The 24,663-nt window shown below is 37.0% G+C and overlaps 1 long non-coding RNA gene across 3 annotated transcripts; it reads left to right on the top strand.

Moving 5' to 3' along the window:
• Positions 1-7,788: 7,788 nt before the first annotated feature.
• On the top strand, positions 7,789-24,663 carry LOC127540572 (uncharacterized). Of its 3 annotated transcripts, XR_007948242.1 has the most exons (4): positions 7,789-8,132; positions 14,889-15,047; positions 15,841-15,967; positions 22,662-24,663. It is a non-coding gene; the product is annotated as an uncharacterized LOC127540572 (long non-coding RNA). The 3 variants fall into 3 exon arrangements; XR_007948241.1 differs by lacking the exon at positions 14,889-15,047; XR_007948240.1 differs by lacking the exon at positions 7,789-8,132 and having other exon boundaries at positions 13,254-15,047.

Genomic DNA, 24,663 nt, shown 5'->3' on the forward strand with positions numbered 1-24,663 from the left:
TGCAGAAGAGCTGGTAGGGGAAAATAGAGAAGTCTTCTAAGAGATAGAAAATGAATGAAGAGATAATATGTCATAGAAGTTAAATAACTAACCATTCAAGAAGTACCATTAATTTGAGAAATATTTACTAAGTTTTATTTTGTGTGTGACCAAGTTGTGTGACTAGAAAACAAATTCCCTGGATTTGAGGGATTTACAGTATGTTTAAGAGTGAAGGAACACTAGGAAAACTGGCCCAGGGAATGGACAAGATATATCATTTCTAAGACTTGTCTAGATGACAGAGTCCTGAGTTAATGGGGTGAGATAGGTGTGTGTTCAGCAGTCCTCCAAAATATCTAATTTCCTGGAAATTCTAATAAATTTAATGGGTAAGTTGAAAATTTTATAGTTCTGTGCCTCCTTTGCCTATTATGGATTTTTGGTGTTGAATATAATAAAAGCTGTCACATACCCAGTACCCATAATGTAATTTGAGTTATTTGTAGAATTGAGAACTCTGTGTTCCACATTTGGAGAAAACTAGATAACACTCTCACTAAAGCTTTGTTTTAAAGATTTTCCCAGAGAATTCCAAATTAGGAAAGGACCAAAAAGAGAAGATGACCCTGTGGAATCAGCCCCCACAACTGAACTGATCCTTGTAAGCAGAGTCTTAGAGAGGCCCTGAGCCATGGGCTATATCTATGTATGTATTGTTTCTATTAGTAGAATATAAGCTTCTTGAGGGCAATACAATTTTATATTTGTCTTTCTACTTCCAGTGCCTTGCAAATAGTAAGTGCTTTATGAATGCTTGTTGAATTGAATTATTAAATTTAACAATCCCTGCTCCTTGGTTTCTCACAACTCATGCTCTTTGGAAAAGTTACTTAAGTATTCTGTTGATTCTAGAATATTTTAAATCAACGAGCATTAACTGAACACTTACAAGCAGAAAGACAGTCTCTAGCCTCAATATTTACATTCTAAAGAAGAAAATGACACATAAAAGGAAGCCAAGAAGGAAGGGAAAAGGGAAGAAAACCCACAAAAAGACTGGGGGTGAGGAAGAGTGGATAAACTCCAAAAGTCAAGAATAAAGCCAAAAAAGTAGTGATCTTCCAAGCTAAGACTCTTGAGAGAGGACATCATTCCCCTATCAGCTCATCTCTATATGAAATGCCCTCTGTTTTTTTTGTTTTTCAAAAAGTTCATTCTAATAGTTGATAGACAGTCAATATCAGCTGGTACCTCAGAGTCCCAGGCAATAATACATGGCCTAGCAACAAGCTAAACTTACTTACAGAAAGTTAAATTCATTTTAAGTACCTAATCTGTTCAGCCCATCACATAAGGAATACAAATATAAAAATAGCAGCCCCTGCCTTTTGAAAAATAGTATGCTAATAACTGACTCTGAACCATAACTAAGGTGCTCTGATTTTTATCCTTATTTTTATTGAAGGCCTACCCCTTTCTAAATATTGGCATGAACATATATGGATACAATTAGGTCACCTGTTCTTGTTTCAATCTCAATTACAGAAAAGTAAATTCAAAATGACTTCATTGTTCATATGAAACCTTATAGCTAAGACTGAGCAGTCCCTCTCCATCCCAACTCTTTTGGTTCCCCTCCCAGGAGCTGCTGGACTTTTATATAGAAAATGATGGGAAGTACTCAATACTAAGTGTTAAGATTGACTGTTTTTCACAAGCATGTGTGACAGGAAGAGGTGAAATTGGAGAGAACAAAGGAGCAATAGAGCAGTTAATGGGACATCCATTGAAAGTATAGCTTGAAGACAGTTAAGTGGCTCAGTGGATAGAGCACCAACTTGTCCAGTTGGATAGAGCACCAGCATCTGATTCCAATCAAGAAGACTTGAGTTCAAATGTGACCTCAAACACTTACTAGCTCTGTGGAACCTAGGCAAGTCACTTAATCCCAATTGCCTCAAAGAAAAAAAAATGAAGAAATGGGGGGGGGAGAGAGAGAGAGAAGAGAGAGAGAGAGAGAGAGAGAGAGAGAGAGAGAGAGAGAGAGAGAGAGAGAGAGAGAGAGAGAGAGAGGAAAAAACCTGGAAAGGTATTCAACTAAGGACTCTTCCTGAAATCCATTATCATCTATACCATCACCAGCTCTTTCCTCCCAGCCCAGAGATTGTATCCTTTAGACTATACACTACTTAGGAGCCCTTAAAGCAGATCATTCCATTTTTAATAACTCTAATTATAAAGAAGTTTTTTTTCTTATAATTATTAATTATTGACTTATGTTACTTCTACCCCTTGCTCCAACTTCTGTCCTCTGGGACCAAGTAGAACAAGTCTAATTTCTCTTCCCCACTGCAATTATAAGATTCCATAGAGGCAACATCACATGAACATTCTAATTAATATCTTGGGGCCAATTTTGTCCACAGTTTTTTCCCTACCCATTGACACTCCAACCCAAAGAAGCCGACTTCCTACTCCTTTAATTCCTTATGATTCAAAACTTCTGGTTACCCTGGGGAAATTCACTTTACTCATTATTTCTTCAAGAACTTAAATCCCTAGTTACTTCAGCCCTCCCCTCCCAAGCCACTATTCTCTACTCACTCTTACCACTATATCCTCTGGAATATCCACTCAATTGTTAACCAACCCCCTTTTATCTTCAAGTATTTCCTCTTGCAATCCTTTCATCTTCTGGTGCTAGCTGAAGCCTAATTTTCTCCTGATTGTACTGTATTCCAGGCCACCCTTTCTGAGGCCATCTGTTCCTTTTTTCAGTCATTGCTCATATATAAAGTGAGGAAGGGTAATCAAACTTCCAACTCTCCACTCCCTGTTCTAATCCTATCCCTCTATCATGCAGTATCCTCTTATGAATTTTATACTAACCAGTTATGTCTCACAGATCAAATCTTTTTGTTGTCATCTTCTATAGGTCATCTTCTCTCCTTCCTCAGTAATCTTGATGTGGATCTAATGGTGGAGAATTGATGTGAGAATCCCCTCTTTGATTGGAGGCACAGGTCCAACGTGAAAGAATTCATGAACCCGAAAAGTCTGAATGGCGAGGGATTTTTATTGGCACCGACAAGCCAGTTTTGCTAGGACAGACTTCTTAGGGGCAAGAGTCCTGTTAGGGAAATAAAGATTATCACTGAAAAGAGAATGTCTTCACAGCGGGCAAGAGTCCTGGTAGGCAGTTGTGTCAAGATGAGAGCTCTCTTGGCAAAGCATAATTCTACTTTGGACTTCTGCAGAGATTTGGAATTCAAAATTGTCTTTCTGTAAGAAGTCTGAGGCTTGATTCCAGTTGAAAAGAGAGTCAATGTCCCCAGGCCTAGATACTTATCTTGGAGTTTCAAGCCACTCAATAGGAATGTCTGGCCCAGATCTTCCAGAACTCCCAGAACCTGGAATTTCCCTTTCAGGAATCCAACTACCCCCAAAAGATCAATGGGGAGGGTGATTTGCTCAAGATCTTCAATTGAATGACACTGCTTACTTTAGAAAAGGCCCATCTGGAAAGTATGCTCCCTCCCAGACTCTCTGGAATCTGAGACCCCAAATCATTCCGCTGGTCATTTCTTACAGAACAATAATATTTCATAATATTCATATACCACAATTTATTTAGCCATTCTCCATTCAGTTTCCAGTTTCTAGCCACTATAAAAAGGGCTGCCACAGAAGCCACTACTTCTTGAGGCAGCCCATCATTCTTTTGGATAGCTCTAATTCTTAGGAAATGTTTTTCTTGACTTTGTCTAAATTGATCTCTTTCCACTTTCTACCTGGTTCTGACTTCTGAGACCAAATGGAACAAGCTAGTACTTTCTTCATATAATGACCCTTCAGAGACCTGAATAAAGTTATGACTCTTTACAATCTTTTCCAGGCTCATCAATGTCCTTCTTGAACCTTGGTGTCCACAACTGCTGAACATAATGTACCAGATGTGCCTTTTCTCATTTACATTACAATCATTTCAACACCAATCCCCTCCAAGCTGCACCATCCATTGAAATAAAGAAAATTATTAAGACCTAATACAGAAACTATATCTAATAATGTATATATAATAATCTGTCCCAGTGGTCTTCCACTTCTCTGCCTTGTGGAAAAAATGTATAACATTACCTATTTTTTGGAACTTTCACTGATTTTTTCCATTATTCAGTCTTTGTCTTCCTTTCAATGTCCCCATTTATATAGTTATTATTGTTGTTATAGTCATTGTGTTTACTGTTTTCTTTTCCACAAATTAAATTTTTATGCACATATAAAACACAGTTTCAAAAAGAAATGAATGAATTTGAAGACCACTTTTCCACAGTCTTCAAAGAAACACTCCCTCTAGGGTTAGTAAATATTTAATAGTTGATTTCTGGGGGAAGGAAGGGAAATGTATGCACATATTCTTTTAAGTTTATTAGGACTTTAGTCTAAACAATCAACAAGACAATAATTCTAACTTGGAGACAAAATCATCATCGATTTCTGAGATGTAAGTGTTGACAAGAAAAATTCAGCAATCAGCTCTTCTAAGCTGATTGGACTTGGCTCTAGCACATCCCTGAGTAAGGAACACTGCCTTCCCCAAGAACCTTTCCAACCTTCAGACACCCACTTAACTCTGGAAACAAATTGCAAAAATTCACATTTATAGAAACTGTGGATCAATGAGGTTAAAATACTTGCTCTAGGGTCACACAGCTAATGTTAGAGACAAGATTCATACCCAGTCTTTAGGGCATCCAAGTTCAGTGCTGTTTATTTTCTTTGAAATTTATTATTTGTATTGAAACCTTTTTTTGCTGTTTTTCATATCATTCATTTCCCTATTATGTTCTGCAGGACTATCTCCAGTTGTCCTGGTTTGTATCTGACCACTGGACTCAGTGACTCTGGAAGAGAAAATGAGGCTGGTGACCTTGCTTAGCCTTCCCTCACCTCAGTCCAATAACTTGCATGTCATAGCATCATCTCCCTAATGTCATGGTCCTCTACAAGAATGAAGGAAAAGCATCATACTCATTCCTTACTTCTAATGAATTCTTTTATAACAAATGTAAAAATCCTCCCAGGGACACAAAGAAATACATCTAGGCAAAAACCAGTCCTTATTTTTGGTAGTTGTTGCATTTTTCTGAACCCATTTCCCCTCAAGCTTCCTCTACTTCAAGGAGGAGTATGTGTTTCATAATCTATTTTAATAATAATAGCTGGCATTTATATACAGCTCTTTAAGGTTTCAAGGCATTAATGAACATTATCTCATGTTATCTTCAAAACAGCCCTGGGGGTAAGTGCTATGATTATGCTAGACTCCATTTGGTAGATGAGGAAACTGAGGCAAAGATTCAGTAACTTATCCAGGATCACTGCTAGTGTCAGAGGCCAATTAGAATTCAGGATGCTATGCCATTGTTCTCCACAATCATGATTGTTTATTGAAAATAACCTGAGACTGAGTGCAGCTGCCTTTTACTATTTTCATTTGCATCATTGTAGTGATGGATATATTTATATATATGTCATTTGCTCGCTTTTTTCGGAGCTCTTTCCATTATACTGTATACTTCCTTAGGGAGAAAGAGTCCCTAGTTTTATTCCAAGTCTACGTCAGGATTTTAAAATGAAATAATCCTTCCCTGTCCCACTCAGTAACATCTGAGTAGGAGCAAAGAACCGAACTGTCTCTTCAAGGTTGCCATGGAGACCGTATGGCGCATCTCAGGCAGAGTCTGTTTAGACATTGACGTCATTGTGGGTGGAACCAGTTGATTCCTTAGTGCCTGAAAGGGATAGACCAGACCAATGCTAACCATTAAGATTTTGTGGGGAGGGGAGGGAGGAATGGTGGAACCGCGGGAAAATAGAAACAGAGCAGCCAGCCGCATTCTGGGAATTGTAGTTATAATTCTCTCGGGCGCAGGCTCACTCCTGCCCCAGCTTGGGATGTATGGTGGTAGCTTCACGGCTGGTTCTAGTCTCCAGGTACTGACCGACCCAAGCATGCGGCCCTGAACAGGCCCTCCCGTACCCTGCCACACGCGGCGGACCAGCGGACTGACGTGGCCTGAATGGGGAGGCCGAAAAGGGATGGGAATGACGGTGGAGAGGATCTGAAGTTCATCCGGCCCGAGGGAGAGGGGGGGAAGGGGAAGAATGATCCCGAGCCGTCCTACGTGGGCAGTCCGGATGGGCCTGACCAGGAGCCCGCGCTCCAAGCCATCGGGGCGTCTCGTACATGTGTGAACCAGAAGCCCCGGTAACCATGCATGTGTGAGCCAGAAGCCCGAATACTTGGATGTGAATGTGTACATATGCGAGCCAGAAGCCCTGTTAACCATGCATGTCTGTACGAGTAAGAAGTCTGAGTGTCTTGTGTGTCTGTACTTGTGCATGTCCGGCCGCTGGACAATGGTGGCTTTAGAGAGGCTGACAACTTTGTGCAGTTCTACCTCAAGTTAAATCCAACTTACCAGTAATCTAAAGACAAAATCATATTATTTTACAGTACAGTATTTGTATAATTGCAAAAAAAAAATTATTTTATGGAGAACTCACACAGGGCGAGTGCTTACAAAATGGTCAGAAAAGGCAAAACAAGGACACTCAAATTATCTCCAGAATTTTAGAATTGATTGTGGCCCAGGACTGGCCCAGCGGCATGCCCTCATCAGACAAGGGCCTGTGCTCTGTGGGCAAAGCTGAATTGAATTAGCCCAAGGCAGAGCATTCCAAGCTCACATTAGTCTGATCAGCCACAGCTGGATTCACTGTGACTTGACTAATAAAGTAAGTTTTGGTTCACTTCAAAAACAAAGGACAACAAGCTGTTCATGAGTATGTAGGAGTGTGAGCCAGAAGCTCCGGGTACCTGGGTATGTGTGTGTATCCTAGGGTGCCCACTAGAATTCCTAGGTGTGCCCTGAGCTTTACTTCATGTGTCTTGAGTGTGTCAATCAAGAGCCTCATGGATCAAATCAAGTCAGATGGCAGTTCTTTTAAGATACTGGGCTAAGTGCTGGATATACAAACTAAGGTCTGAGCGTGACAAGAACTGCCCCTCTTCCCGTCATTTGTGTTTGCATATGTGTCTACCAAAAGTCTTGGGTGCCTGTACATACATGTGCTAATGAAGGACTTGGTTATGTGTGTCTGCCAGGAGCCTAGGTAATGGTGTCTCTCAGTTAGTGTAGAGCCCTGACCACCTGTATACATCCATTTAGCTCCAGTGTTTCTTTCTCTTTTCTCTCTTTTTTCTTTACTTCATAAAAGCCTATCTTAATAACTTTTTGTTTTAAACTTTTTATTTTCAAAACATATGCACGGATAATTTTTCAATATTGATCCTTGTGTAGCCTCGTGTTTCAGATTTTCCCCTCCTCACCCCCAACCCCTCCTCTAGAAGGGGCCCCAGAGTTTCTTATATCAATATATATCCATATCTTTTTCTGTTTTCTATCCCACATAGTTCCTTGCACAATTGGGTGCCCATTTATTAATGTTTTAAGTGCTTTACTTATCTTATTTGAGCCACAAGACTTTCCTTATTGGAGCCTCATCATAGCTTGTTAGGACCTATTGTTTCTGGTTTACAATTAAGGAAACTGAGCGATTTGAATCTTGTGTATCACATGACTCAACCTTCAGTTCTCTAAGTCATACTGCCTCATCAATTGTTGGTTAAATGATTGAAACTCCACATGTGAGCCTAGTTCTTGATTTCAAACCATGGACATAAGGCTGCTGCTTCTCTTCTGCTAATTTTAACCCATCTTTGTTCCCAGTATCCCTGAGTATGGTCTGCAAGGGTCCATTCTGGAGTGTTAAAGTAATGGTCTACTTGGAAAAAGAGATCTGAGTTCCAGAGTGGAGTTTCCAGCTAATGTGAACTTGTTCCTGGGTCCCTATGCTCTAGTGAAGATAGAACATCTTAAACAGTGGAAATCCATTGAGGAAGACACTCAACCAACATGAGACCAGGGTTTTGTGGCAGAGCCTGGATACTGACATGATGGAGCAGGTCTTAGAACTGTTGGTTTTAGAGTAATTCCTGACTTTCCCACTTGTGGAAACAGGACAGGATAAAGTTGAGGAGGAGGTAACCATGGAGGATTTGATCCAGATATTTGAAGAGAAAGGTAAGTTCAGAAAAAGGGATTCAGAGGTATGGGATAGAAGGGTTTGGGGGAATCTCTGCATGATGGGAAGGAGGCACTTCAATGGAGGATATATTAAGGTGGAAAGATGATGTCTAGGTGGGAAGAGATCAACACCCTTACATGATGATCCCAAGCTTTGCCTTTCTCTCCAATACCTTCTTAATGTTTCTCGTCACACTGCCATCTGCCTCAGCTTCTATGGTTCTGGTCCTGTGACCATTCCTGGCTTACCAGAACACACTTCTCTTCCTCTCTGTTCTCCCTTGGGTTATGAATGAAAACTGAGAGACATGGTTTCTGGGTAATTAATAAATTACTGATTAGACTAATAATAAATAGATGGTCAGTGGGGTTTGTTTTTTTTTTTTTTTTTTTGATAACCAAAAAAGTGCTTTACTTATCTTATTTGAGCCACAAGATTTTTCTTATATGAGTCTCATCATAGCTTATTAGGACCTATGTTATTTTTTTTTTTGGTTTACACTTAAGGAAACTGAGCAATTTGAACCTTGGAGACACTGAATGCCTTAAATATCTTTGTAAAAGAGAATGCTCCTGACAAGTGAAAATCAACCTTGATTGGTTGGCCTTTTAGTGAGGAGATGGACTAGTAATTTTCTGCTGAAAACATGGTTTGATCATGAGACTCAGCTGCTGCCAGCAATCCATCTCCATCCAGAACACTGTGGTTGCTTTTCTCCTTCATGAACTGGGTCATCCTGAACTCTCATGAAGTACAAGGACAGGGCTCCTTTTTCTCTGAGAGGAGAACTCACCCTGACTGGATTCTATACTCTTAATAAAAGGTCTTGATTGAACTCATCAATCATTTATGTTCTTTAGAGACTGACTTTTTTTTTTAATAGACACTGATTTTACTTTTAAATGAAGAAATAAAGGAGATAGCCTGGATTCCAAATTAATAGATTATTACTATAATAGTAAAATAATTTCTCTCATCCATTATGTCAGTAGCCATACATGGACATACCAAAGTCAGGACATAAGTAGGAAGACTTATATATGCTGTGAGCCAAGGAAGGAAAATAGAGATTTTTTTTTCTTCAATAAATAAGAAGGGACAGATACTACTTAAAATCACACCACATATGGGGTCTGACATATGAATTCAGGATTCATTTCCTGATTCCTAAATTAAGAATTCGTTTCATGAAAACTTCTAGGATTCTTTGGACAAAATCAAGATCCTGGACAGCCATACCCATAGATCTGTTCTCTTGAATGGGAGGGTTAGGATTCCCTTTTACAGCCTTTTTGCAAGAGTGTACTGGTCATACTCAACAAAATAAGAAATTTGCACTTGATGAATATGGGAATTTCAAGGACATGGATGGTTTACAAGTCATGGCCCTTTTTTCTTCCTAACTCTGCCTTTGTAGGATTCTGCCCTTCCCCATGAGGGAGAGATAGAGGAGAAGGGTTTTGGGATCCTGATGACCAGGTCTTAGGTGAGTTGGAGTTTCTTCTATCTCTCCTGAAAAACCATCTTGGCTTTCATTGAGTCAAAATAGTTTTTTCTCTTATCTAGGAGCTTCCCTGCCTGGCAAAGACTCATCCAAGGTCCAGGGTTCCAATTGTTCTCCCTTAAGAGACTAAAACCTTTTATGATTTATAAAGGACTTGCTGAGAATATTGCCCAGATTTCACCCTACACCCCTAATTCATCCAACTTCTTATTTAGACTTCCTGTGTGCTAAGTATTCTGAATTAGGGCATATAAACAAAGGGTACAGCCTTTGTAACATCAAAGAGCTCAATCCCATTAGAGAGCCACTTAACTTGAAATAGTTGTGATATTGTTGGTGTGCACACCCCCTCCATTAGTACAGATTCCAGCCTTCCTTTCTAGGGTCTTTTAAGTACATCTTTCTATAAATATCCATAGAAAATCTACCCAATGTGCAGAAGCCCTTCCTCTGGTTATTTTACTATCTCAGAGATACCAATATAGCACTTAGGATCTATTATAATGGAACACTACTAGATTTAGGATCAGAAGACCTGGGCTGAATTCTGATTCTGCTTCCTCTTACCTGTGGGATCTGGGTAAGTTAACTTCCTTGACCCTCAGTTTCCTCTGACTCAATGAAAGGTTGAACTAAATGATTACTAAGGCCCCTTCTAGCTCCAAATCTTATGATCTCTTGTCTCTTCTGATAATCTACCTCCTTTTCTGGTCATCCACATTCTTGGTGAGCATCACTTCTCATCTTAGACATTAGTTGTGGCTGATATAGGCTGTAGGTTACCTGTGACCATCATGTTTTGAGATTACTTGAAATCTTAATTCTCTGAAAGCATGGTATATATAAATATAACTCACAGAATATCAATATTAAAGAGATGGACTTTAGTGTAAGTAAACATGGAAAGTGCTGAATAGCTTCCCAAATGTAATTCAGCATGACAAGTTTCTACTTAATTTTGGACCCAATTCCTCTTCTAACTTCAGCAACTATTCAAGATACACACACACATATACATTCATATATACTTAAGTATATATGAATATATGGGAACAATTTTACAAGCTATCCATATAGCTGCATGTTACAGTTTGTGCAGTTTGTATTTTTCATCCATTTCATTTCTTCAGCATGGATGGTAATACTGATATTTTGTATCATTGTGGGTTTCACTGAGGGGACTTTGTAGTATTTCATGACTCAATACAGTTAGTAAAAAATTACATCAACAAATAAACACATTTGGAGAACCTCTTCATCAGTTTAGAATCCTTTTGTTTGAGTTTTAGGCAGGATGATTTCCATAATAATGGTGAGTACCTCAAATATTATGTTTCTTATTTAATTTCAATAATCAACAGGTCATTGAATGAAATTATCTCTGCCAAAATGTTTATAATTTAATATATGCATATTAGACACAATGAGGGAAACCTTTCAAGGCTGCTTTTTGTTCTACTGAATCAGATATTTAAAAAATTCACTAAGAGACACAGTGGGATCTTGTATTCTTTACACCTCTCAGATGTGGCACCATAAAATTGTGATTTTCATTAAAAAATCATCTGAGGGCAGCAAAATGGTGGAGTGCAGTGGTTCTCAAACATTTGGTTTCAGTATCTTTATCCCATTAAAAATTACTGAGGATCTCTCCAAAGAGTTTTCGTTTATCTGGATTATATTTATAGACATTTACCATATTGGAAATAAAAACTATTTTTGAATTTGTAGACCCTCTAAAAGGGTTTCAGAGATCCCCAGGATTCTCTAGACTATACTTTGAGAACCACTGGTGTAGTGACACTTAATAACCCTGATTGCCTCACAAAAAAAAAGAAAAGAAATTTTTAAAAATCATCTCAAAAGCAGACTTGTTTTTCAGCCTCCTTTTGATAAACCATAGATCATTCTCAGATAGATCTTATAAAAATAAGAAAGCAGATATATGTTTTAGTAGTTGTTAATGAGTTTTCAGTCATTTTTTGATAGAGGTACTATTTGTGAGAGTCAGTACTGCACAGTGATTTAGCCCTGGTTCCAGACCCAATTCTATGCATATACCAGCTGGCTCATCCTGAACACTTAATGTCTCAGGGCCCCAAGTTACTCCTTTAAATGGCAAACTTAAGAATAGTTGCTGAACTGCATTAATAGAGGATTTTTCTCACAGGTATTTCCCTATACCACTGAAATCTTAGGTCCATACTTTCTCTTTGGACCCTGTCTTCCCAAAGATCACATATGTGATGTTTTTCATCCTTTTGTAACTTTTTCTTTGAGATAGCTTAAATTTTTTTTCCAATTGTTTTGCCTCGTGTGTGTGTGTGTGTGTGTGTGTGTGTGTGTGTGTGTGTGTATTTCAGAATGAATTTAGTCAGGTCTAACACATTGCTATTTCTTGAAATAGTTCATCAGCTAATGAGTTGATATAGTCAAATTTGATGACTGCTATCATTATTGATGAAAACCGATCATTATACTTCAATGGAAAATGCTTTCATTGAATCAGAAGTTCCTGTCAGTGATACAACTCACAACCCATTCTTGCCTCTTCATCTGGGCTTTCTTTTTTCTGTCTCCTTCCCTTGCCAAAGGGGGTTTCATCAGTGCCCTTAGAAATCTCTCTTGCTTTTTTTTGTTTTTTTTTGACATTGGGAAAATAACAGTGGAATGGTCTAGTCATCCTTCACTTCTGCCACACGAGCAGCCTGTCTTTTTTTCCTACCCTATTCCTTGACACCATTTCTTTTATTCTTTTTCTTATTCAAAGTTTGTCATTGGCTGTGATGTAACCTGCTTACATTTACTATGTACCTCTCCATTGCTCTCTGTATGATAATCATTTTAACTTCATTAGAGTCTTTTGTATTCCGTGTCTAACTGCCATATAGAAATACTGGTAGAATGTTGTTTTAAAAAATGACCATTTACTTTTATGAAAAACTTGGGGTCTTTAAAGAAGTTGTGTACCTTATTGAAAGCAATCCCGTCCTCTGTTCTCTTGTTCAACTCAACTCTAGGTCCACTTAGACAATTTTAACTGTCTGTCTTTCTTTTCTCTCTCTCTCTTTTTCACTATATGTCTATTTCTTGTTTTATCTCTGTCTCTCTTTCAAACACACACACACACACACACACACACACACCCCTACTGATGGACAAGTTCTCTACATTCTGTAGCTCTGAGAAAGTGGGCATCTTCTTTGTGGTATATTTTATAAGGTCAATGCCGTACAAAAATGCCAGTGATCACATCACCAGATCAAAGCATTTATTTACACATGAAATAAAGAAAATTTTCTCTTCTAATCACCTATATGGTAAGATTCTTGGTTAGCAACATCTCCTAATTCCTGTGTGGCTTTTAAGTTTACTGCTTCATGGAGTATGCTTTATTCAAATCAGTTTCTTCCTTGGATACAAAGTAGGATCTCCTTAGTGCCACAGAGTACCTATGGCTCAAAGCACTTCCTAACCACAATAATTGGCATCCTCTGCTTTTCTCTGCCTATTTTTATCTCCTCCCCAGGGAGAAAAGTGACTTCAAATTTCCCTTGTTTCCCAAATCAGGGTCTACATTCTTAGACAGATGAATCCAGTTCAGGGCCTGATTGGAATTATATTTGTTTTCTAATTGTTTGAAATATGGATGAAATTTGGATTTCTGGACCAGGGTCAAGATTAGAAAGTGTCTAAAAAATATAGTGTAGAATATATTTGCTTGAAAATTTGCAGGTCCAATAAGAGGGCTTTAAATTGAAAATGGAGAAAGAAGAAAATCCCCTTTGATGTCGACTAAGCCTGGTGTTATATGGAATAAACAGTGTGTACATCTTTGGCAGGCATTTTGGTGTAGTGTAGAGGTCATTGAATGTAGAGACAAAGGACAGGGCTCCAAATCCAAACTCTGCCACCTATTACTTCAAGCAAGTCTTTTGATTTCTTTATTCTTTTAAGACCCATCACTATTCAGATAGTTCATCAGGCACTGAGTTCATAGAGTCAAACTTGATGATTGCTGTCATTACTGAAGAAAATGGGTCATCATACATTAATGGTTCTGTGCTCTAATTGAATCAGAAGAAGGCTTCAGTTTATTTATGAAAAGGTGGTGTTGGCAGAAACAAGATTATGTGATAATCAACTGTAATGGACTTGGCTCTTTTTAACAATGAACTGATTCAGCCAATTTTTTAGCCTGTTTGCTTGTTTTTTTCTCATTTTTCCCCTTTTGATCTGATTTTTTTATTTTCAAAACATATGCAAAACAATTGTATAAATATGTATGCATACATTAGAGTTAACATATTTTTACCATGTTTAACATATATTGGACCACTTGCCATCTAGGGGAGGGCATGGGGTAAGAGAGGGAAAATTGGAACACAAGGTTTTGCAAGAGCTAATTTTTTTAATTAAATAACTTTTTATTGACAGAACCCATGCCAGGGTAATTTTTTACAACATTATCCCTTGCACTCTCTTCTGTTCCAATTTTTCCCCTCCCTCCATCCCCTTCCCCAAATGGCAAGCAGTCCTATACATGTTAAATAGGTTACAGTATATCCTAGATACAATATATGTGTGCAGAACCGAACAGTTCTCTTGTTGCATAGGGAGAATTGGATTCAGAAGGTATAAATAACCCGGGAAGAAAAACAAAAATGCAAGCAGTTTACATTCATTTCCCAGTGTTCTTTCTTTGGGTGTAGCTGCTTCTGTCCATCCTTGATCAATTGAAACTGAGTTAGATCTTTTTGTCGAAGAAATCCACTTCCATCAAAATACATCCTCATACAGTATCATTATTGAGGTATATAATGATCTCCTGGTTCTGCTCATTTCACTTAGCATCAGTTCGTGTAAGTCTCACCAGTCCTCTCTGTATTCATCCTTGCAAGAGCTAATGTTAAAGAATTGTCCACACATATGTTTTGAAAAATAAAAATCTTTAATAAAAAACATATGCATAGATAATTTTCAACATTCACCCTTACAAAACCTTGTGTTCCAAATTTTTTTCTTTCCTTTCCCCCCACGGGGGCCCTAGATAGCAAGTAATCCAGTGTATCTTAAATGTGTGTAATTCTTCTATACATATTTCTACAATTATCATGTGGCACAAGAAAAATCAGATCAAAAAAGTAAAAAAAAAATTGAAAGAAAACAAAATGCAAGCAAATAATAACAAAAAATAGTGAAAATACTATGTTGTGATCCATACTCAATCCCCACATCCTCTCTCTAGGTGCAATTAGCTTTTTTCATCACAAGACCATTGGAACTGGCCTGGATCATGTCACTGTTGAAAAGAGCTACATCTGTCAAAATTGACCATTGTATAATCTTCTTGTTGCTGTGTACAGTGTTCTTCTGGTTCCACTCACTTCGCTTAGCATCAGTTCATGTAAGTCTCTCTAGGACTCTGAAATCATACTGCTGTTGATATCATTTTTCTTGTGCAACATGATAAAGATGGGAATATATTTAGAAGAATTGTACATGTTTAACCTATATTAGATTACTTGCTGTCTGGGGAGGGGAAAAGTATGGAGGGAGGGAGAAAAATTTGGAACACAAGGTTTTGCAAAGGTGAATGTTGAAAATTATCTTTGCACATATTTTTTAAGATGAAAAACTATTATTTTTTAAAAAAAGGAAAAGATGATGTTGGACTATATAGTCTTCTGACTTTCTATCAGTGTTCGTATGATAATAAGGGTATGATGAAGGGTGCTGCCATTTTGCACATCATGCTGACCATAATGGAAGAAATAGTTGCCTAAATAAAAATAAGGGGTTCTTGACCAGGTCATCTTAAAATTTAGTAAGGAAATACCAGACACAGTATAAGCTATACTCTAAGTTTTAGGAGAATTTGAGGAAATGCTTTATATTGTTCACTAATTATTCCTTTTTTTTCTTTTTTTTTGTTCATTAATTATTAATGTTTGTTTTCCTCCTGAGCAAAATTACTGTTTAAATGCATATATCATTTTCCATATTATTTCATATTACATAGAATTTAATGTACTGCTAAACAAGTGAGAAATAAATGAATATTTGATATGGGTTACTTGCAGCCTAGAATACTATCAGAAACACTTCCCTTAAATCCTCTTCACCTCTTCTTGTCCAAGGTCCAAAGGTCATATAAAGGAATGGTTCCTGATTCAAAAGAAGTGTGGTTGTCATTTCAGAGATCATTGATATTCAAGGATGTAGCTGTGGACTCCACCCAGGAGGAATAGAGGCAGCTGGATCCTGCTCAGAGGATTCTGTACAGGGGCATGATGCTAGAAAATTATGGAAACCTGGTCTTATTGGGTAAGGATGACTTCTCCTATGATTCAGTTTACCCACTGAAGTGCCATTGTTTTTGCAGGTGTTTTAAAAAAAAACACTCAAACTTTGCATTATACAAACTTCTCTCTTCATAGTTCTGTGAGGGATTTAGTTCCAGCATTATTCCCATTTTTCAGATAAAGAAAGTAGGGCTCTAAGAAGTCAATATCAAATAGTCCATAGAATTCAGTGATAGTCTAAGGATCCAGATAGAGGATATAGAATTCTAAGTCCAGTATTCTTTCCATCTTCCTATGCTTCTTCTTGAATACCCTTAACCCTTTTTGGGAAATTGATGTGGAGTGATCATGCTTCTTTCTAAGTGAACTGTCTACCCTTTGTGTAGCTGAAAATGAGCAGAATTATCGTGATTTTATGATGTTACTCTTTTTAGTTCAAAGCATCTCAAAGCATATGGGACCATAATTGAATTCTGCAACGACTCTTTGTCCCCAGAACAAATCCCTAAGTTCTGAGTCTCTCCTTATGAGCAGGTTATCAAGTTTCCAAACCAGATATAATCTTTCGGTTGGAACAAGGGAAAAAATTCTGCAAAGTGGAGAGAAAACTTTCAAGAGACATCTGCCTGGGTGAGTGAAAACTAGATAGAAAGGGCTTCACTGGAAATAAGAGTGAAAAGGAAGTAATGGCACAATTCCTGGCACATAATAATCATCTAGCAAAATACTTGTTGATTACTTGAGTAGAGGATTGGAAATTTTGGTTGGATAGTTCTCAGAAATCCTTGGGCTATAGAAAGGGATAAGGTTAACTTGCAAAAAATCCCATATTGATCTTACCTTTCTCCCTTAACATATCATAGACTCTAATCCAATTTCCCATCCTTTACAGGGAATCTCCTTTGTAATATATCCAGTAGATGGCCAGCTGGCTTTTGCTTGAAAACTGCTAGTGATAAAGACCTAACTGGTCTGTGAACCAGTCCGTTCCATTTGGGTCTACTCTTCTTCTCTGAGAGTTCCTCATTTAGATTGAGGTGAAATTTGGTTTCTATAATTTCCACCTGCTAGCCGTATATTCTTTCTTCTTAAGCAATGCCTTGGAAATACTATCTCTCAAATTTTGTCCATTTGTCTATCTTCACAGTTTTGGTGAAATAGATGTCTCTCATCCTCAACCAGGCTATTTCCTAAATCCTAGATCCCTTTCATTTCTTCTTTTCTGGAATTTTAATGAATATAATAATCTTATAATTATTTCTTCCTTCTGTAACATCTTCAATCTCTTCCTATCCACACATTCCTTTCTTTATCCATCCAAACGCAAATAGGCCTCCTCTATTAAAAAAAAAAAAAGAATTAAAAAAAAATTATGTTTTATTATTTTATTTGTTTTATGTTGCCCCATTTTTCTCCCATCACTTTCATTGTCAAGCTCTTTAAATACACAGGCCCACTACCTATTTCATCTGTTTTTTGCCTCATTTTTTACCATTTCATTTCTACCTGTTGCACATACTCTTTACTAGCATGTCCCTCTTGAATATTACTCCTGCTTTCTCTAACAGAACCTCTACCAAGATAACCACCAAGTTTTTTTTCTCTCTACTTCCATATATTTGATTTTGTTGAAAACCTTTTCATGTAAATCTTGCCTCCCATTGCTTTTATTTATTTATTTATTTTTTAATTTTTTTTTTAATTTTTTATTTAATAATTACATTATATTGACACTCGTTTCTGTTCCGATTTTTTTCCCCCCTCCCTCCCTCCACCCCCTCCCCTAGATGGCAAGCAGTCCTTTATATGTTGGATATGTTGCAGTATATCCTAGATACAATATATGTTTGCAGAACCGAACAGTTCTCTTGTTGCGTAGGGAGAATTGGGTTCAGAAGGTATAAATAATCCGGGAAGAAAAACAAAAATGCAGATAGTTTACATTCGTTTCCCAGTGTTCTTTCTTTGGGTGTAGCTGCTTTTGTCCATCATTTATCAATTGAAACTCAGGTCTCTTTGTCAAAGAAATCCACTTCCATCAAAATATGTCCTCATACAATATCGTTGTCGAAGTGTATAATGATCTCCTGGTTCTGCTCATTTCACTTAGCATCAGTTCCTCCCATTGCTTTTATGACACTTCTCTGTTCTGGTCTTTTTTTCCATCTATTTCACCAGATTCTCTTTCCATTTTCCTACCTCAAATATCCCTAAGAGCTGTACCTGCCTTCCTCTTTTCTTCTATTTTCTAATAATTCATTATGAAAACTCAAAATATTTTTTCAGATGACTCCCACCTCCACTGCTCCAGCCCAGGTGTCTCACTTGTTTGTACCTCCATTTGGATGTACAGTGTTGCTTAAAATTCAACATGTGAAAAACTGAATCTCTCTCACCAATCCAGCTTTCCTTCCTAACTTATCTATTTCTGTCAGTGATGACTCTGTTATTCTACTTTCCCAGTCCAGAAACCATGGGGTCACATTGAATATTTTTCTTCATTTTCTTTGTCCAGTCTATCACCACATCCTATTGTTCTTCATCTAAAATAATTCTAGCATTCTTTCCTTTCTCTTCATTTCTTCTGCCATAATTCTGGTCTAAGTTCATATCACTATAATTGATAATTGTTCTTTGTAATGAGTGGCTCCTTCTTAGCTTTAATCTATCTTATTTATTACTGTAGGAATAGAATAGGGAAGAATGATTTTCATTTGTACAAATAAAGACTTTTCATGTAAAAAGAAGGGGTGGAAATACCTAGCTCTTTTGCCTAAAGAAATTTCTGATCTCTGAACCTTGTGCTAAAACTTAGTGAAATATGTAAAAAGCCTTTGGCTTTTTATAGTCGAGAACAGAAGGATATTCTAGTGGAAATAATGAATGGGGAAAAGATCATCTTCTGCTGAACTATATCTAAACAGGGCTTCTCCTCCAGTTAGACTCCATGCTCCATGTACTCCATGTTTTTTCCTCCAAATCTGCCCTTCTACATATTCTGTATCATACTAATATTGCATCCCTTCATCCTCTTCCAGATACTGGTGGGTCTTTAAGGTCTTTCAGATTCTACCTTTTCTTTGAGACCTTCTTTGAATTTTCCAGCTTCTTTTAATCTTTTTCTTCCTTGAACTTTAAGACCACTTAATGGCTAAACCTCATAATGTATTGCTTGAATATATGCTCTTTTTTTACTTTTATTTTTCTTTAATTGTTTCATGTGTGTTCGTTTTGTCTTCTTACCTAGATTCTGAGATACTGAAGGGAAGGGCACCATGATGTAGTGGATAGAGAATTGGATTTGGAGTCTGGAGACCTAGGTTTAAATTCTACCTCAGACACTAACTGTGTGATCACTGGCAAATTACTAATTTGCATTTCTTATCTCTTAGCATTTCTAATCTCTTAAAACTGTCGTGAGGAAAACATTCTGCAAACCTTAAAGCTCTGTAGAAATGTATGGCATTTTCATTATTATTTTCTTATACTTTCCTTGTTATCTCCAGTGTCAAGGACAATGTCAAAGGACAGTGTCAAAGGCATTCAAGAAATTATTGAGTTGATATTCTGGCATCAAGAAAAAAGAAAATCTCCTTTTAAATTTGTCTGTTTAGCAGGAATTTGTTGAATTCCAAGTACCTTCTAAAGAGGATATAAAATTTATAGAAATCACATTTCTCTTCAATAGGTCAACATCTAATTGAAAATACAAGACAGATTTGTGAAATATTTAAATATCATATTTTAAGACAAAAATACACAAAAATACAATTCAAGGTAACATGATAAATGTATAGTAGATAGGGCACTGGACTTGGGTCTGGAAATAGGCTCAACTCTCTTAAACCCTTTTCACTGCAGTTTTCCTCTTTTCTAAAATGTAAGGAAGGTGTGGACTCGATAGCTTTTAAGGTCTCTTTGAACTCTGTTCAATCTATGAACCTTTAAATAAACAATTAAAGGACAAAATGCATACTATGGGGGATACAACCAAGAGTAAGACATCTTCTCTGCCATCCTTATTCTCTCATAGGATAGATTAGATATTTACACAAATAAATATAATACAAATTGAAAGTTCATGAAAGGAAAATATAATGTATGACTTGAGATGAATCTCTTTGCTTCTCTCAAATGTAAAGAAATACAATTTCTAAGGCTCTTTTTGTCTCTAAAATTCTGTGATTTTTCTGTGACCAAGACTTGTGTAGGAAACTAGGACATGAAACGGAAGAGAATTCCAGACAAGAAAAACATGAACAAAGGCATGGGCTCGGAAATGAATATAATATACTTTGGCAGAATTTAGCAGGAATAATGTCCTCTCTGTCCTTCCCCCTAAAGAGGAACTTGAAAAGGAACTTGAATGGTCAGATGATATACTATTAAGCAGTGATTATCAAAAAATTAATATTGATTTTAAAAATTAATAAATCAATCATGGAATCTGTTTGGAGAGAGATCCCAAAGGATATTTAGTCCAACCTATGTCTGTAGAGAATTTTCCTCTACCACATACCCATCAAATGGTTTACCAGTTAATGCTTGATGTATATTAAGAGTAGAATCCACTAACCTCATTTGGCAACAGTCCCACTTTGGGACAGATCTAACTGTTTGGAAGTTTCCTTTTACGTCAAGTCAAAATCCACATCTCTGTATTTTATACTCATGGTTCCATTTCTTTGGGGACAAAGCATTACAGATCTAATCTCTCTTCTAATCTGTGTTCGCTTTGAACAAAGATACCACATATCCTTCTTCCTCAGTGCTCCTCCTGCTCTTCCAAGTCTTCTTTTCCAAGGCTAAACATTTCTATTTCCTTCAAATGATCTTCAAATGGAATGGTCTCGAGGTACTTTATTGTTCTGAGTGATAACCTTGAACTGGAAACTCAAGTTTATCAGTGTTTTTCTTACTATGTGGCACCAGAACTGAACACATTAGATACTTTAGATACATTCTGACTAAGGTAGAACATTGTAGGACCTTATATTATCTTTGTAGTGTTGGACACTATGCTTCTGAATGCTGTCTGAGAATACAGTACTTTTTTGTCAGCCATATCATAGTATTGACTTGTAATCTATGACAGTGACTTTTTAAAAGATATTTTTGAGATGAATAGCCATAGCTAGCTGTGTTTCCACCAAGGATTTAGTTTGTCTTGGCCTGGTGATAGGAACTCATCAAAGGCAGCCAGATATTCTCTTGCTATTTCTTATTATAAGGAATTTATAACCAAGTCCCAAGTAGACATTTTTTTTCCCAATCCAAAATTGTGCTCTTTGACAAAAAAAAGCAAAATGAAAGCTAAGCAAGTCTTCCTTCTTTCTGTTGCTTACTATAATCCCATCTATCCAAGCAGCTGTGCTATCCCTTCTTTGAGCTTCTCTTTTCCCCAATATTTTTATAAAAATAAACCAAAACTTTTTTGATGAGCTTTTTTCTTTTTTTGGCAAGCTGAGCTAATGCTGAGTTTAAGCATTCTTGATACTATTTCAGGATTCTGTCATACTTTTAAATCCACTTTTTAAACTGCCTTCAATTCTGTCTTTTGTATGTGTCTTTTTAAAATCTAACAGTGTTAGTGAATTCCTTATGCATCCACATCAGTCCCTTTAATCAACTCCTCTTTTCTTTTTCATTAAAATGAGGATTGCCTGAGGATTTTATTCTTGAGATTCCATCTCTCCTCAGGTGACTAACCCCTCTAACAGTTTTAGGTCATGGGATCCTACCTGTCCTTTCCCTAAACCATGTTTGAAATTGATTCTTCCAAAATCTAGGGTGCATTTTAGATTTTGCTCAGTTTTTTTCTCTTCTCTTTTAAATCCTATAATGAAGTAGTCATTTATTCTCAGCCTTTATATCCTTTTCAGTTACCATTTTATCCTTATTGATAATAATCACATTCTTGGACAGAAGTTATATCATTGGTAATGCTTTGAATAATGAGAAACTATTAAGGCAATTTGAGAAATTTCTACCACTTGCTCTACTTTTGACAGAGATCTCTAGCAGAAATCTGGATAAAGTCTACCACTTCTATACGAAACCCTGGGGCCTGACATGGTATCTTTTTCAGACTCCTTATCATCTGTTTCCAGATAGTCTATAGTATATAGATAGATGACTTCACTTGGATGTTTTCCTCATGCTAACCCCCTCGGCTTCACATGAGTATATCTTAATATACAATGTTTAGTCTCTGTCCTCAGAATATTAAAACAAACAAACAAACAATTCTCAGACCTCAGGTAAACATTCCTTGATCTGGACCAACTTTTTCATTTTTATGGGATAAGGAGAAAGTGGCTTAACCAGAATCACATAGCTTAGTAAATAACATAGTTGGAAGTCAGACCAAGGCCTTATAATTCCAAATTCAATGCTCTTCCCTTAGCCATATCCCCTGAACTTTATCTAATTTGTGTAATTATTCTTCTTAACCTTCCATTCTTCTTGTTAACCCAACAATGTTTTCTGTTCTCACTTTGCCTGCTGGATCAACCAACTTTCTCCCTCCGTTCCCTACTAGAAGTCCCTGTGGTCCTTTCTGACTGTATCTTCACTTCTTTTCCACTCTTTGCTCATATGAAATTAGCAAATGAACAAGTTGTACTTATTATCAATTTAATTCTTGCCTCTGCATCATAACCCCTTCCTTTCTTTCAACATGGAAGAGGAGACATTGCAATTTTTATTTCTTTCAGGTTTGGAGAGTATAAAGAAAAGCAAGATGCCATCTCCACAGGAAACTATTTCTGAGGAACCATTGTTAAAGGAAGCAGAAATGGAAAGATTTATAAGGAGTGGACTCTCATACTTCAAGTTAGGAAAAGCCAGAGAATGTGATGGCCACTTGACAAAACATCAGGGAATCCAAGAAAAATATTTGAAAGAAATACTTAGTAGCTGTAAAAACACCATCATGGGGAAGAGAAATCTTGAATGTAATGAACTTGGGATATTCTTTAGACCGAATTCAGACCTTATGAAGCAGCAGAATGGTTTGCTAGGAAACCAGTCCCATAAAGCAGGAGAAATGATCAAACATAATTCTAAACTAATTAAAAATGAAAGACTGTTTTTAAAGAAAAAGTTTCATGAATTCAATGAATATAGGAAAGAATTTAGTAGAAATACACATCTTATTGAACATCAGAGAATCCATATTGGTGAGAAACCCTATAAATGTCATAAATGTGAAAAAGTTTTCAATAAGGATTCACACCTTATTAAAACATGAGAGAGTACATAGTAGAGAAAAACCTTATGAATGCAATGATTGTGGGAGAGCCTTTGGTTGGAGAACACAACATCAGAGAATCCATACAGGCGAGAAACCTTATGAATGTAATGAATGTGAGAAAGCCTTCAGATTGAATACAATTCTTATTCAATATCAGAGAATTCATACTGGAGAGAAACCCTATGGATATAATGAATGTGAGAGAGTTTTCAGCCAGTGTACAAACCTTATTCAGCATTAGAGAACTCCTATTGGAGAGAAATCTTATGTATATAAGGAATGTGGGAAGGCCTTTAGCAGAAGTACAAATCTTAGTGAACATTAAAGAATTCATACTGGAGAGAAACCCTACAAACGTAATATTTGTGGGAAAAGTTTCAGGAAAAGTGAAATCCTCACTAAACATCAGAGAATTCATACTGGAGAAAAACCCTATGAATGTCATGAATGTGATAAAACTTTCAGCCAGCATGCACATCTTACTGGATACAAGAGAATTCATACTGGAGAAAAGCCCTATGAATGTAACCAATGTGGGAAAACCTTCAGATTGAGTACAAATCTTGCTCAACACCAGAGAGTTCATACTGGAGAGAAATGTATATAAATGTAATGAATGTGAAAAAGCCTTCAGTCAGAGTCTAGCCATGTTCGACATCAGAGAATTCATACTGGTGAAAAACCCTATGAGTGTCATGAATGTGGGAAAGCATTTAGTGATAGAGCATCCCTTATTAAACACCAGATGATACATACTGGAGAAAAGCCTTTAAATGTCATGAATATGAGAAAGCCTTCAGTCAAAGTTCAGACCTTATTTGGCATCAGAGAATTCATGCTGGAGATTATAAAATCTTTGGAGTTTAACAGCTTTCAGCTGTGGGTGGATCAATTTTATAACACAAAAGCAAGGACTAGCAAGAACTGATCTAGTGTCAAAAATAGAAGCTGAGGACTCCAAACTTTCATTCTGTTCCTAACTTGCTTTTACTGTGGTATTTTTTCCTTATTCCTTTTTCTGGTTTGTCTTTTCTTGAGTCTATGTATCTAACTTGTTCTGAACGGATAACACTTTTTTCTAATGTTGCATTTTGACTCCTGGCTTTCTTACTGACACTGTTTGGCTGACTCTGCTTTTAGTTCATACTTTCATCATGCAATGAAATTATTTTCAACTGCTAGCAGCTCAGCAGATAATTATTGCTTTGCTGATGTTGGGTAAATGCACATGGCTCCCCATTTCTATATAGACCTGGCTTTTTTAAGGTAAAACAAAAGCAAAAACCCTTAGATCTAGTGGGTCTACTGAAATATAAGGCAATTCCAGAAAGCTAAGGAGTCAATGAATGGATGTGCCAGGTTGTTTCAATTTTAGAAACAAGATTTATTTTGGAATGAGTTGGTACAACTGTATCATGATTGGTACTGGTAGCTTACCTCTGAAATAAAGTGGCCTGACTTAG

Source organism: Antechinus flavipes, chromosome 6, assembly GCF_016432865.1.
Source record: "Antechinus flavipes isolate AdamAnt ecotype Samford, QLD, Australia chromosome 6, AdamAnt_v2, whole genome shotgun sequence".
Classification (NCBI taxonomy): domain Eukaryota; kingdom Metazoa; phylum Chordata; class Mammalia; order Dasyuromorphia; family Dasyuridae; genus Antechinus; species Antechinus flavipes.